Source organism: Pseudophryne corroboree, chromosome 2, assembly GCF_028390025.1.
Source record: "Pseudophryne corroboree isolate aPseCor3 chromosome 2, aPseCor3.hap2, whole genome shotgun sequence".
NCBI lineage: Eukaryota > Metazoa > Chordata > Amphibia > Anura > Myobatrachidae > Pseudophryne > Pseudophryne corroboree.
The window spans coordinates 1,704,544-1,717,926 of record NC_086445.1 but is presented as its reverse complement, the minus strand read 5'-3'; the positions used below and the strand labels follow the sequence as shown (position 1 = coordinate 1,717,926).

At 49.4% G+C, this 13,383-nt stretch overlaps 1 protein-coding gene across 1 annotated transcript in view; it reads left to right on the top strand.

Annotated features, from left to right (window-relative positions):
* The first annotated feature begins 3,907 nt into the window (after positions 1-3,907).
* The window catches only part of RRP8 (ribosomal RNA processing 8), a 35,463-nt gene continuing 25,987 nt past the window's right edge, over positions 3,908-13,383 (top strand). Inside the window, exon 1 of the mRNA XM_063950782.1 lies at positions 3,908-4,123. The gene's annotated coding sequence lies outside the window, so the exon portion shown is untranslated. The remainder of the gene's footprint in view (positions 4,124-13,383) is intronic.

Below are 13,383 nucleotides of genomic sequence, written 5' to 3'. Positions count from 1 at the left end.
GATGTAGGGGGAGATATGTGGGGGGAGATATTCGTGATGTGGGGGGGAGATATGTGCAATGTAGGTGGATATATGTGCAATGTGGGGGGAGATATGTGCGATGTTGGGGAAGATATGCACTATGTGGGGGGAGATATGTGTGATATGGGGGAGATATGAGCGAAGTAGCGGGAGATATGTTGGGGGAGATATTCGTGATGTGGGGTGAGATATGTGCAATGTAGCTGAAAATATGTGGGGTGAGATATGTGCAATGTGGGGGAAGATATGCGCTATGTTGGGGGAGAAATGTGTGATATGGGGGGAAATGTGTGATGTAGCGGGAGATATGTGGGGGGAGATATTTGTGATGTGGGGGCAGATATGTGTGATGAAGATGGAGATATGAGTAATGTGGGGGGATATATGTGCGTTGTAGCGGAAGATATGTGCTATGTGGGGGGACATATGCGTGATGGGGGGGTAGATATGTGCAATGTAGCGGGAGTTATGTGTGATGTAGTGGGAGATATGCGCTATGTGAGGAGATATATGTGCGATGTAGCGGGAGATATATGCGATGTAGCAGGATATATTGCAATGTTGCTGGAGATATGTGCTATGTAGCGGGAGATATGTGCTATGTAGCGGGAGATATGTGTGATGTAGCGGGAGATATGTGCGATGTAGCAGGAGATATGCATGATGTAGCGGGAAATATGTGCGATGCAGTGGGAGATATGTGTGATGTAGCGGGCGATATGTGCTTTGTAGCGGGAGATATGTGCTATGTGGGGGGAGATATGTGTGATGTAGGGGTAAATATGTGCAACGCAGCGGGAGATATGTTTGATGTAGCGGGAGATATGCGCTATGTGGGGGAAATATGTGCGATGCAGCGGGAGATATGTGTGATGTAGCGGGAGATATGTGCTATGTGGGGGGAAATATGTGCGATGCAGCGGGAGATATGTTCGATGTAGCGGGAGATAAATGCTATGTGGGAGGAGATATGTGTGATGTAGCGGGAGATATGTGCTATGTGGGGGAAATATGTGCGATGCAGCGAGAGATATGTGTGATGTAGCAAGAGATATGTGTGATGTAGCGGGAGATATGTGTGATATCGTGGGAGATATGTGCTATGTAGCAGGAGATATATGTTACGTGGGGGGAGATATGTGCTATGTGGGGGAAATATGTGCGATGTAGCGGGAGATATGTTTGATGTAGCGGGAGATATGTGTGATGTAGCTGGAGATATGTGTGATGTAGCAGGAGATATGTGCTATGTGGGGGAAATATGTGCGAAGCAGCTGGAGATATGTGTGATGTAGCCGGAGATATGTGTGATGTAGCGGGAGATATGTGTGATGTAGCGGGAGATATGTGCTATGTAGCAGGAGATATGTGCTATGTGGGGGGAGATATGTGTGATGTCCCCCAGATGTGTGCTACTAGAAATAACCATGGTGGTCATTCCGAGTTGTTCGCTTGCTAGCAGATTTTAGCAGCATTGCACACGCTAGGCCGCCGCCCTCTGGGAGTGTATCTTAGCTTAGCAGAATTGCTACTAAATATTTCCCTGCAGTTTCTGAGTAGCTCCAGACCTACTCCTAGAATGCGATCAGCTCAGTCCGTTTAGTTCCTGGTTTGACGTCACAAACACACCCTGCGCTCGGACAGCCACTCCCCCGTTTCTCCAGCCACTCCTGCGTTTTTCCCCGGCACGCCCGCGTTTTTTTAGCACACTCCTGGAAAACGCTGAGTTGCCGCCCAGAAACGCCCGTCCTGTCAATCATTTACCGATCAGCAGAGCGACTGAAAAGCGCTGCAGGATCCACAGCAAATCTGCTAAGTTTTGTGTTAAATAACTAAGCTCATGTGCGCTGCGTACCATGCGCATTTTCCACCTAATCGCTGCGTTGCGAAAAACGGCAACGAGCGAACATCTCGGAATGACCACCCATGTGCGCACTTTGGAGCAGATTCTGCGTCAGGCTTATATTAGTGCATCGCGTATACGCAGAGGCAAAGCCACACATTTCTGCTGATCTCCATCCTATTCTTGCCTACATCTATCTGTGGTGGGAAGTGGGTGGCGATAATGCGATGGTTTGTGGGCTTTTTCAAGCACCAATCATAATGGCGGCAAAGGGCGTGTAGCTAGCGCTCTGTGCTACTCTGAGACGTCTCTGGCACACGGCGTGGGGCTAGTATAAGTGCCTATACTAATGGCGGCAGTGGACAGAGCGGTGTACGGCATGGCATTAGCATAATGTAGTAACATCAGCTATCGCAGCATCATGCAGAGACTCCACGACCCGCTCAGAATCAATCCCATTCTCCGGGTACAATTCGCCACAGACGCTGCCAACTGTAAGTGAGCTCCATGAAGTTTGGGGATAAGGTGATAATCAGGCCGGTATAACAGGAGAATTCGCATTACGGTAGGTTTGTGTAGGTGGTGTACGGCAATGGGGAAAGCCGGCGCAGGGAAGGCTGGAGAAATGGTAACGTCTGTATTCTGTTCCAGCCAATCAGACATTTATTTATTACCATTTTTTTATATAGAGCATACATATTCCGCAGCGCAGTACAGAGAATATTTGGCCATTCATATCAGTCCCTGCCCCAGTGGAGCTTACACTCTATATTCCATACCTCCCAACTGTCCCGATCTTCGCGGGACAGTCCCGTTTTTTGGGGACTGTTCCGCTGTCCCACCCGCGGGCCGCAGTGTCCCGCGGTGGGGGGGGGGGGGGGGGGCAGTTGGGAGGCTCTGTCTCTCGCTGCCCTGCTTAGCAGAGCAACGGTGAATAGACGCTGTGCGCATGTGCACAGCGTCTATTCACTGGAGTCAGAGGGAGAGGGGACATGCCAGCGGCTCACAGAGCGCTGGGCATGCCCCCTCACTGATGAAAACGGGGGCATGGCTTGTGACAGCGGGTCATCCGTGAAACCACACCCCTTTATTAGGCCACACTCCTTTTTCGACAGTGCAGCAAAGCCGCGCGTGTGTCTCTCTTTATAGAATAGAAAAGTTGGGAGGTATGATATTCCCTACCACATGTACACACATTCACACTAGGGGTAAGATACCAGTATATTTTTGGATTGTGGGAGAAACCCGAGTACCCGGAGGAAACCCACGCAAGTACGGGGAGAATATACAAACTCCACACAGGGCCAAGGTGGGAATAGAATCCATGACCTCAGTTCTGTGATGCAGTAATGCTAACCACTACACCATCTGTGCTGCCAGACAAACATTGGCATTCATCGGAGGATCAGCAGTGGACAGATGTGAGCCACTTGCTGATTGGCTGCCCTATATCACTGTATATTGCCGTTCCCTGGTGCTTCCTGCGCCAGGTGTGCCTTATTCTATGGGCAGGGTAGCGCAGCAGAGGAGTCCCCGCGCCTACAGGGAGATACGGCGGCGACAACTATGGCCTATAGGCTCTCCGGTATATGGCAGACGATCACTTTACCTCTTACACTTTCTGCCTGTGCACCTGAGAGAAAGTAATGATACATAGCTGCGATACGTCATGTCTCATTGCCGACACATCCTGGGGAGATGAGACGTTCAGCTTATCGGTGGAAATATTGTGAACACTGACACATCAGCCTACAACCCGCCAGCAGTATAATAATAATAATAATAATAATAATAAAAGCTATAAGCCATAATATCATTGTTATAGAGTTACTTCATCCAAACTTCTGCCTCGTATACAGGGGGAGATGTACTAAGCCTTGGAGACAGACAAAACACCAGCCAACCAGCTCCTAGCTGCCATGTCACAGGCTGTGTATGATAACTGACAGCTAGGAACTGATTGGCTGGCACTTTATCTCTCTCCAGTACATATACTCTACAGCCCAGAGATGTCCTCAGATACTGCAGTCCGCCATTTTACCAAAGACCAAGCTACGTCTCACAGACAGCCGTCAGTCCTCCACCACCAGAGGGAGCGCTGGGTAGACAGTCCTCTCTATGGCTCTTGTAACACCATAGGAACGAGTAATGCGGGTCATCCACCTCCAGAGGGAGCGCTGTCCATGCAAAGCCGCTCTCCCCACTATCTCAGTCTCTATGGCAATAACACGTGTGCTGGGAGTGGAGAGATAGCAGTCAGTGAGTATAATACTACAATGTGTCTGTAATACCTGTAATATAATGCTACAGTGTGTCTGTTATACCTGTATAATGCTACAGTGTGTCTGTAATACCTGTATAATGCTACAGTGTGTCTGTTATACCTGTATAATGCTACAGTGTGTCTGTAATACCTGTATAATGCTACAGTGTGTCTGTAATACCTGTAGAATGCTACAGTGTGTCTGTAATACCTGTAGAATGCTACAGTGTGTCAGTGTAATACCTGTATAATGCTACAGTGTGTCTGTTATACCTGTATAATGCTACAGTGTGTCTGTAATACCTGTAGAATGCTACAGTGTGTCTGTAATACCTGTAGAATGCTACAGTGTGTCTGTAATACCTGTAGAATGCTACAGTGTGTCTGTAATATCTGTATAATGCTACAGTGTGTCTGTAATATCTGTATAATGCTACAGTGTGTCTGTAATACCTGTATAATGCTACAGTGTGTCTGTAATACCTGTATAATGCTACAGTGTGTCTGTAATACCTGTATAATGCTACAGTGTGTCTGTTATACCTGTATAATGCTACAGTGTGTCTGTAATACCTGTATAATGCTACAGTGTGTCTGTAATACCTGTATAATGCTACAGTGTGTCTGTAATACCTGTATAATGCTACAGTGTGTCTGTTATACCTGTATAATGCTACAGTGTGTCAGTGTAATACCTGTATAATGCTACAGTGTGTCTGTAATACCTGTATAATGCTACAGTGTGTCTGTAATACCTGTAGAATGCTACAGTGTGTCAGTGTAATATCTGTAGAATGCTACAGTGTGTCAGTGTAATATCTGTAGAATGCTACAGTGTGTCAGTGTAATACCTGTAGAATGCTCAGTGTGTCAGTGTAATACCTGTATAGTGCTACAGTGTGTCAGTGTAATACCTGTATAGTGCTACAGTGTGTCAGTGTAATACCTGTATAGTGCTACAGTGTGTCAGTGTAATACCTGTATAGTGCTACAGTGTGTCAGTGTAATACCTGTATAGTGCTACAGTGTGTCAGTGTAATACCTGTATAGTGCTACAGTGTGTCAGTGTAATACCTGTATAGTGCTACAGTGTGTCAGTGTAATACCTGTATAGTGCTACAGTGTGTCAGTGTAATACCTGTATAGTGCTACAGTGTGTCAGTGTAATACCTGTATAGTGCTACAGTGTGTCAGTGTAATACCTGTATAGTGCTACAGTGTGTCAGTGTAATACCTGTATAGTGCTACAGTGTGTCAGTGTAATACCTGTATAGTGCTACAGTGTGTCAGTGTAATACCTGTATAGTGCTACAGTGTGTCAGTGTAATACCTGTATAGTGCTACAGTGTGTCAGTGTAATACCTGTATAGTGCTACAGTGTGTCAGTGTAATACCTGTATAGTGCTACAGCGTGTCAGTGTAATACCTGTATAGTGCTACAGCGTGTCAGTGTAATACCTGTATAGTGCTACAGCGTGTCAGTGTAATACCTGTATAGTGCTACAGCGTGTCAGTGTAATACCTGTATAGTGCTACAGCGTGTCAGTGTAATACCTGTATAGTGCTACAGCGTGTCAGTGTAATACCTGTATAGTGCTACAGCGTGTCAGTGTAATACCTGTATAGTGCTACAGCGTGTCAGTGTAATACCTGTATAGTGCTACAGCGTGTCAGTGTAATACCTGTATAGTGCTACAGCGTGTCAGTGTAATACCTGTATAGTGCTACAGCGTGTCAGTGTAATACCTGTATAGTGCTACAGCGTGTCAGTGTAATACCTGTATAGTGCTACAGCGTGTCAGTGTAATACCTGTATAGTGCTACAGCGTGTCAGTGTAATACCTGTATAGTGCTACAGCGTGTCAGTGTAATACCTGTATAGTGCTACAGCGTGTCAGTGTAATACCTGTATAGTGCTACAGCGTGTCAGTGTAATACCTGTATAGTGCTACAGCGTGTCAGTGTAATACCTGTATAGTGCTACAGCGTGTCAGTGTAATACCTGTATAGTGCTACAGCGTGTCAGTGTAATACCTGTATAGTGCTACAGCGTGTCAGTGTAATACCTGTATAGTGCTACAGCGTGTCAGTGTAATACCTGTATAGTGCTACAGCGTGTCAGTGTAATACCTGTATAGTGCTACAGCGTGTCAGTGTAATACCTGTATAGTGCTACAGCGTGTCAGTGTAATACCTGTATAGTGCTACAGCGTGTCAGTGTAATACCTGTATAGTGCTACAGCGTGTCAGTGTAATACCTGTATAGTGCTACAGCGTGTCAGTGTAATACCTGTATAGTGCTACAGCGTGTCAGTGTAATACCTGTATAGTGCTACAGCGTGTCAGTGTAATACCTGTATAGTGCTACAGCGTGTCAGTGTAATACCTGTATAGTGCTACAGCGTGTCAGTGTAATACCTGTATAGTGCTACAGCGTGTCAGTGTAATACCTGTATAGTGCTACAGCGTGTCAGTGTAATACCTGTATAGTGCTACAGCGTGTCAGTGTAATACCTGTATAGTGCTACAGCGTGTCAGTGTAATACCTGTATAGTGCTACAGCGTGTCAGTGTAATACCTGTATAGTGCTACAGCGTGTCAGTGTAATACCTGTATAGTGCTACAGCGTGTCAGTGTAATACCTGTATAGTGCTACAGCGTGTCAGTGTAATACCTGTATAGTGCTACAGCGTGTCAGTGTAATACCTGTATAGTGCTACAGCGTGTCAGTGTAATACCTGTATAGTGCTACAGCGTGTCAGTGTAATACCTGTATAGTGCTACAGCGTGTCAGTGTAATACCTGTATAGTGCTACAGCGTGTCAGTGTAATACCTGTATAGTGCTACAGCGTGTCAGTGTAATACCTGTATAGTGCTACAGCGTGTCAGTGTAATACCTGTATAGTGCTACAGCGTGTCAGTGTAATACCTGTATAGTGCTACAGCGTGTCAGTGTAATACCTGTATAGTGCTACAGCGTGTCAGTGTAATACCTGTATAGTGCTACAGCGTGTCAGTGTAATACCTGTATAGTGCTACAGCGTGTCAGTGTAATACCTGTATAGTGCTACAGCGTGTCAGTGTAATACCTGTATAGTGCTACAGCGTGTCAGTGTAATACCTGTATAGTGCTACAGCGTGTCAGTGTAATACCTGTATAGTGCTACAGTGTCGGTGTAATACCTGTATAGTGCTACAGTGTCGGTGTAATACCTGTATAGTGCTACAGTGTCGGTGTAATACCTGTATAGTGCTACAGTGTCGGTGTAATACCTGTATAGTGCTACAGTGTCGGTGTAATACCTGTATAGTGCTACAGTGTCGGTGTAATACCTGTATAGTGCTACAGTGTCGGTGTAATACCTGTATAGTGCTACAGTGTCGGTGTAATAACGCTACAATGTTAGTGTCTGTATTTGGAGGACCACAAGCATCAGCATGCGGGGCATTAAAGGGCATGCTGGTACCTGTGGTTCTTAAAGTACAGATGTCTCCACATTTATCTTGCAGATGAGAACAATAGATGAAGGGTTTATGCTAATAAGTCATGTTGTGACTAGGCACAGAAAACTACTCAAGATAACGGTGGATACATCTGTACTAACATACAGGGGATGCTTGCTGGGACCTGTAGTGTCACAAGTAAAACACAATATTCTTAATGCTATGAACTTGCCACCCACAGCGCATGGGTAGTGAGCATAGCTTCGTGCTTCTGCCCTGACCCTGGGGGCGCCCCTTTTTTGGGAGGGTCCCCACACCCCCAGGGAACCCCAGCCAGGGCTGTCTAGTTGGTGGAGTAAGGCTACGGCCACAGGGACCAGTATAAAGGTGTCTCCCGGCTGTGGCGTTACCTCCTTGGCTAGTGAACCCCTACGTCCCTTTTCACCGTATGTTTGGAATCAGGTCTCAAAGATCCCGGGGCTGGTCACGCTTAGGAGGGCGGACTCCACACAGCTTTTATTTTATTCTAACACTTTCTTATACTGTCACACAGAGAAGCCTGCAGGGGACTGACTGATCCCCGCAGCCTTCTCTGTACACGCTGCTCAGGGGACTGACTGATCCCCGCAGCCTTCTCTGTACACGCTGCTCAGGGGACTGACTGATCCGCCCAGCCTTCTCTGTACACGCTGCTCAGGGGACTGACTGATCCCCGCAGCCTTCTCTGTACATGCTGCTCAGGGGACTGACTGATCTGACCAGCCTTCTCTGTACACGCTGCTCAGGGGACTGACTGATCCGCCCAGCCTTCTCTGTACACGCTGCTCAGGGGACTGACTGATCCGCCCAGCCTTCTCTGTACACGCTGCTCAGGGGACTGACTGATCCGCCCAGCCTTCTCTGTACACGCTGCTCAGGGGACTGACTGATCCCCCAGCCTTCTCTGTACACGCCGCTCAGGGGACTGACTGATCCTCCCAGCCTTCTCTGTACACGCCGCTCAGGGGACTGACTGATCCCCCAGCCTTCTCTGTACACGCCGCTCAGGGGACTGACTGATCCCCCAGCCTTCTCTGTACACGCTGCTCAGGGGACTGACTGATCCCCCAGCCTTCTCTGTACACGCTGCTCAGGGGACTGACTGATCCGCCCAGCCTTCTCTGTACACGCTGCTCAGGGGACTGACTGATCCGCCCAGCCTTCTCTGTACACGCTGCTCAGGGGACTGACTGATCCGCCCAGCCTTCTCTGTACACGCTGCTCATGGGACTGACTGATCCGCCCAGCCTTCTCTGTACACGCTACTCAGGGGACTGACTGATCCGCCCAGCCTTCTCTGTACACGCTGCTCATGGGACTGACTGATCCGCCCAGCCTTCTCTGTACACGCTGCTCAGGGGACTGACTGATCCGCTGCTCAGGGGACTGACTGATCCGCCCAGCCTTCTCTGTACACGCTGCTCAGGGGACTGACTGATCCGCCCAGCCTTCTCTGTACACGCTGCTCATGGGACTGACTGATCCGCCCAGCCTTCTCTGTACACGCTACTCAGGGGACTGACTGATCCGCCCAGCCTTCTCTGTACACGCTGCTCATGGGACTGACTGATCCGCCCAGCCTTCTCTGTACACGCTGCTCAGGGGACTGACTGATCCGCTGCTCAGGGGACTGACTGATCCGCCCAGCCTTCTCTGTACACGCTGCTCAGGGGACTGACTGATCCGCCCAGCCTTCTCTGTACACGCTGCTCAGGGGACTGACTGATCCGCCCAGCCTTCTCTGTACACACTGCTCAGGGGACTGACTGATCCGCCCAGCCTTCTCTGTACACGCTGCTCAGGGGACTGACTGATCTTCCCAGCCTTCTCTGTACACGCTGCTCAGGGGACTGACTGATCCCCCAGCCTTCTCTGTACACGCTGCTCAGGGGACTGACTGATCCCCGCAGCCTTCTCTGTACACGCTGCTCAGGGGACTGACTGATCCGCCCAGCCTTCTCTGTACACGCTGCTCAGGGGACTGACTGATCCGCCCAGCCTTCTCTGTACACGCTGCTCAGGGGACTGACTGATCCCCGCAGCCTTCTCTGTACATGCTGCTCAGGGGACTGACTGATCTGACCAGCCTTCTCTGTACACGCTGCTCAGGGGACTGACTGATCCGCCCAGCCTTCTCTGTACACGCTGCTCAGGGGACTGACTGATCCGCCCAGCCTTCTCTGTACACGCCGCTCAGGGGACTGACTGATCCGCCCAGCCTTCTCTGTACACGCTGCTCAGGGGACTGACTGATCCCCCAGCCTTCTCTGTACACGCCGCTCAGGGGACTGACTGATCCTCCCAGCCTTCTCTGTACACGCTGCTCAGGGGACTGACTGATCCGCCCAGCCTCCTCTGATCACGCTGCTCAGGGGACTGACTGATCCGCCCAGCCTTCTCTGTACACGCTGCTCAGGGGACTGACTGATCCGCTGCTCAGGGGACTGACTGATCCGCCCAACTTTCTCTGAACACGCTGCTCAGGGGACTGACTGATCCGCCCAGCCTTCTCTGTACACGCTGCTCAGTGGACTGACTGATCCGCGCAGCCTTCTCTGTACACGCTGCTCAGGGGACTGACTGATCCGCCCAGCCTTCTCTGTACACGCTGCTCAGGGGACTGACTGATCCGCCCAGCCTTCTCTGTACACGCTGCTCAGGGGACTGACTGATCCGCCCAGCCTCCTCTGATCACGCTGCTCAGGGGACTGACTGATCCGCCTAGCCTCCTCTGATCACGCTGCTCAGGGGACTGACTGATCCGCCCAGCCTCCTCTGAACACGCTGCTCAGGGGACTGACTGATCCGCCCAACCTTCTCTGAACACGCTGCTCAGGGGACTGACTGATCCGCCCAGCCTTCTCTGTACACGCTGCTCAGGGGACTGACTGATCGGCGCAGCCTTCTCTGTACACGCTGCTCAGGGGACTGACTGATCCGCACAGCCTTCTCTGTGCACGCTGCTCAGGGGACTGACTGATCCGCGCAGCCTTCTCTGTGCACGCTGCTCAGGGGACTGACTGATCCGCCCAGCCTTCTCTGTACACGCTGCTCAGGGGACTGACTGATCCGCTGCTCAGGGGACGTCTATATGAGAAGTGCACTTTCAGCCGATGCACGGATGTAGTTGGTAATTTCCGTGTTGTAGTGGTGTCTATGGAAAGCCTCCCGCGTTTGGCCGATGGTGTATTTGTTCCTCCTGTACACCTCTGTTCTGCCGTGTTTCTCATGTCTGAGCAAAGACTGCTGTGTTTTGTGTTTAGTAAATTACCAGGATGGAACTGACGGCCAACTCAGATGAACACGAATGATAGTAAATTTACCCCTAATTCTAAAATAAAAGTAACTGTCTGTTCTACCCATTCTCCGCACGGGAGTGTCTGATTGTCACGGTTGTACATATAGATGAGTATTAGTAATCTTGGTAATATATAGAGATGTAAATTTGAGACGTCTTAATGTAAGTAAATATTAATCCATGGTTCTTGGCGTTACCCGAGGAGCGCCCGTAGCAGATACGGTAAAAAGTACCAGGAGCATTATTGTAGTTTATTATATTCTACACACTGGAGGTGCTATCCAAATTCTGATCCGATTGTCTGTTTGGGCGGTATCGTTCCCGCAACGCAAGCCACGCATCGGTAATGTCATTATGTCACCCCCTTTTCATCCCCTTAGGGGAGGTTTATTAAATTTCTAATTACATAGTTTTCCTATTTCTCACCTGAAGAATCCCTGTGTTACATTTCTTCTTCCTGACATATCGGGAAGTGAGAGAATTAGTAATGCGTGAGTGCTTACATATAAATATATATTTATATCGCATTAGAATGCCACAATGTGACTGTAATAATATAATGCTACAGTGTAACGTAATGGTGCAGTGTGACTACTTGGACAAATTACTGTAATAACATAATGTTACAGTATGACTTGATGTTATAATGCTACATTGTAACAGTGATAATTATGCAGTATAATGGTACAGTGTAACAATGATACAAAGTGATTGTAACAATTCTTTAATGACACAATGTAACTGTAATTTCTCTTACGTCCTAGAGGATGTTGGGGTCCACATTAGTACCATGGGGTATAGACGGGTCCACCAGGAGCCATTGGCACTTTAAGAGTTTGAGAGTGTGGGCTGGCTCCTCCCTCTATGCCCCTCCTACCAGACTCAGTTTAGAAAATGTGCCCAGATGAGCTGGTCACAGCTAGGGGAGCTCTACAGAGCTTCTCTAAGAAAAGTTTATTTAGAGTTTGTTTTTTTTACAGGGAGGCTGCTGACCACAGCCTCCCTGCCGCATGGGACTGAGGGGAGGAGTAGTGTCCGCCCTGCGGGGTCTGAGCCACTGTCTCCGCTGACAGGACACTGAGCTCCAGAGGGGATAGATCGCTCCCTGCCGCAGGGGAACGCTCGCACCAGCAGAGCTGAAGTGTGGTGAGTGAGTCGCCAACCCCCCTAAGGGAGGGGGGGGGGGGGGCGGTGTGACGATGGAAGCTACAGGGTAGGAGCGCAGTACTAACTGTGCTCCGAGGAAGGCTCAGCGGTACTCAGGTGGTCATTCCGAGTTGTTCGCTCACTAGCTGCTTTTAGCAGCATTGCACACGCTAGGCCGCCGCCCTCTGGGAGTGTATCTTAGCTTAGCAGAAGTGCGAATAAATATTTTTTTATGCAGATTCTGAGTAGCTCGAGACTTACTCCTACACTGCGATCAGCTCAGTCCGTTTAGTTCCTGGTTTGACGTCACAAACGCCCTGCGTTCGGCCAGCCACTCCCCCATTTCTCCAGCCACTCCTGCGTTCTTCCCTGGCACGCCTGCGTTTTTTAGCACACTCCCGGAAAACGCTCAGTTTCCTCCCAGAAACACCCCTTTTCTGTCAATCACTCACCAATCAGCAGAGCGACTGAAAAGCGTCGCACGAACACCAGCAAATCTACTAAGTTTTGTGTTAAATAACTTAGCGCATGCGCTCTGCGTACCATGCGCATTTAGCAACAAATCGCAGCATAGCGAAAATCTGCAACGAGCGAACAACTCGGAATGACCACCTCTGTGCGGCTCTGTGAGGGGCGACTTAACCCTACACTGACCAGAAAGACTGTCGGGGTCCGCGGATCTCAGCCAGCACAAAATCCTCAGGCCAGTATAATCTTGGAAGAGCGGGAAGACAGCGCCATTAAGGGGGCGGAGCTTCTTCTCAGACCGGACCCAGCAGCGTTAAGCGCCGTTTTCCTGCCTGCAGACACGCTGCCAGTGGAAGAGCAGTCCCTCCAGAGCACCTCCAGCTATCTGTACGGTACCAGGGGGTTGTAGAAGGGAGGGGAGGCTGTGTAAAGATTGTGTCACTTATTAAGGGACACAGTCAGCGCTGGTTTAGGGTCTCCCTATACCTGTGTGTGGGTTGGCTCCAATCCCTGTGTCTCTCTGCCATTCTTGGGGGGGAAACTTTCTTTGCCCTACCCTGTGTGTATGTGGAGTGGGGTGTACAAGCAAACATGTCTAGATGTCTCATATGCTGCAGAGGATTTATCTTCTCAGGAAGATCCCATTCCATGTAATCAGGATTGAACTGTTGTAGCGCAGATCCCTGCTAGAGAACCGGAGTGGTTAGCCTCTCTCAGGGGGGCTATTTCTCAGATTTCTGAAAGGGTTGCAAGGACTGAGCATGCAACTCAGATAATGCAGTCCTCTATGGCAGTATGGTCTGATACTGCTCCCTCGGGGCCCCCTGCGGTACATTCTCACAAACGTGCTCTTGCCCAAA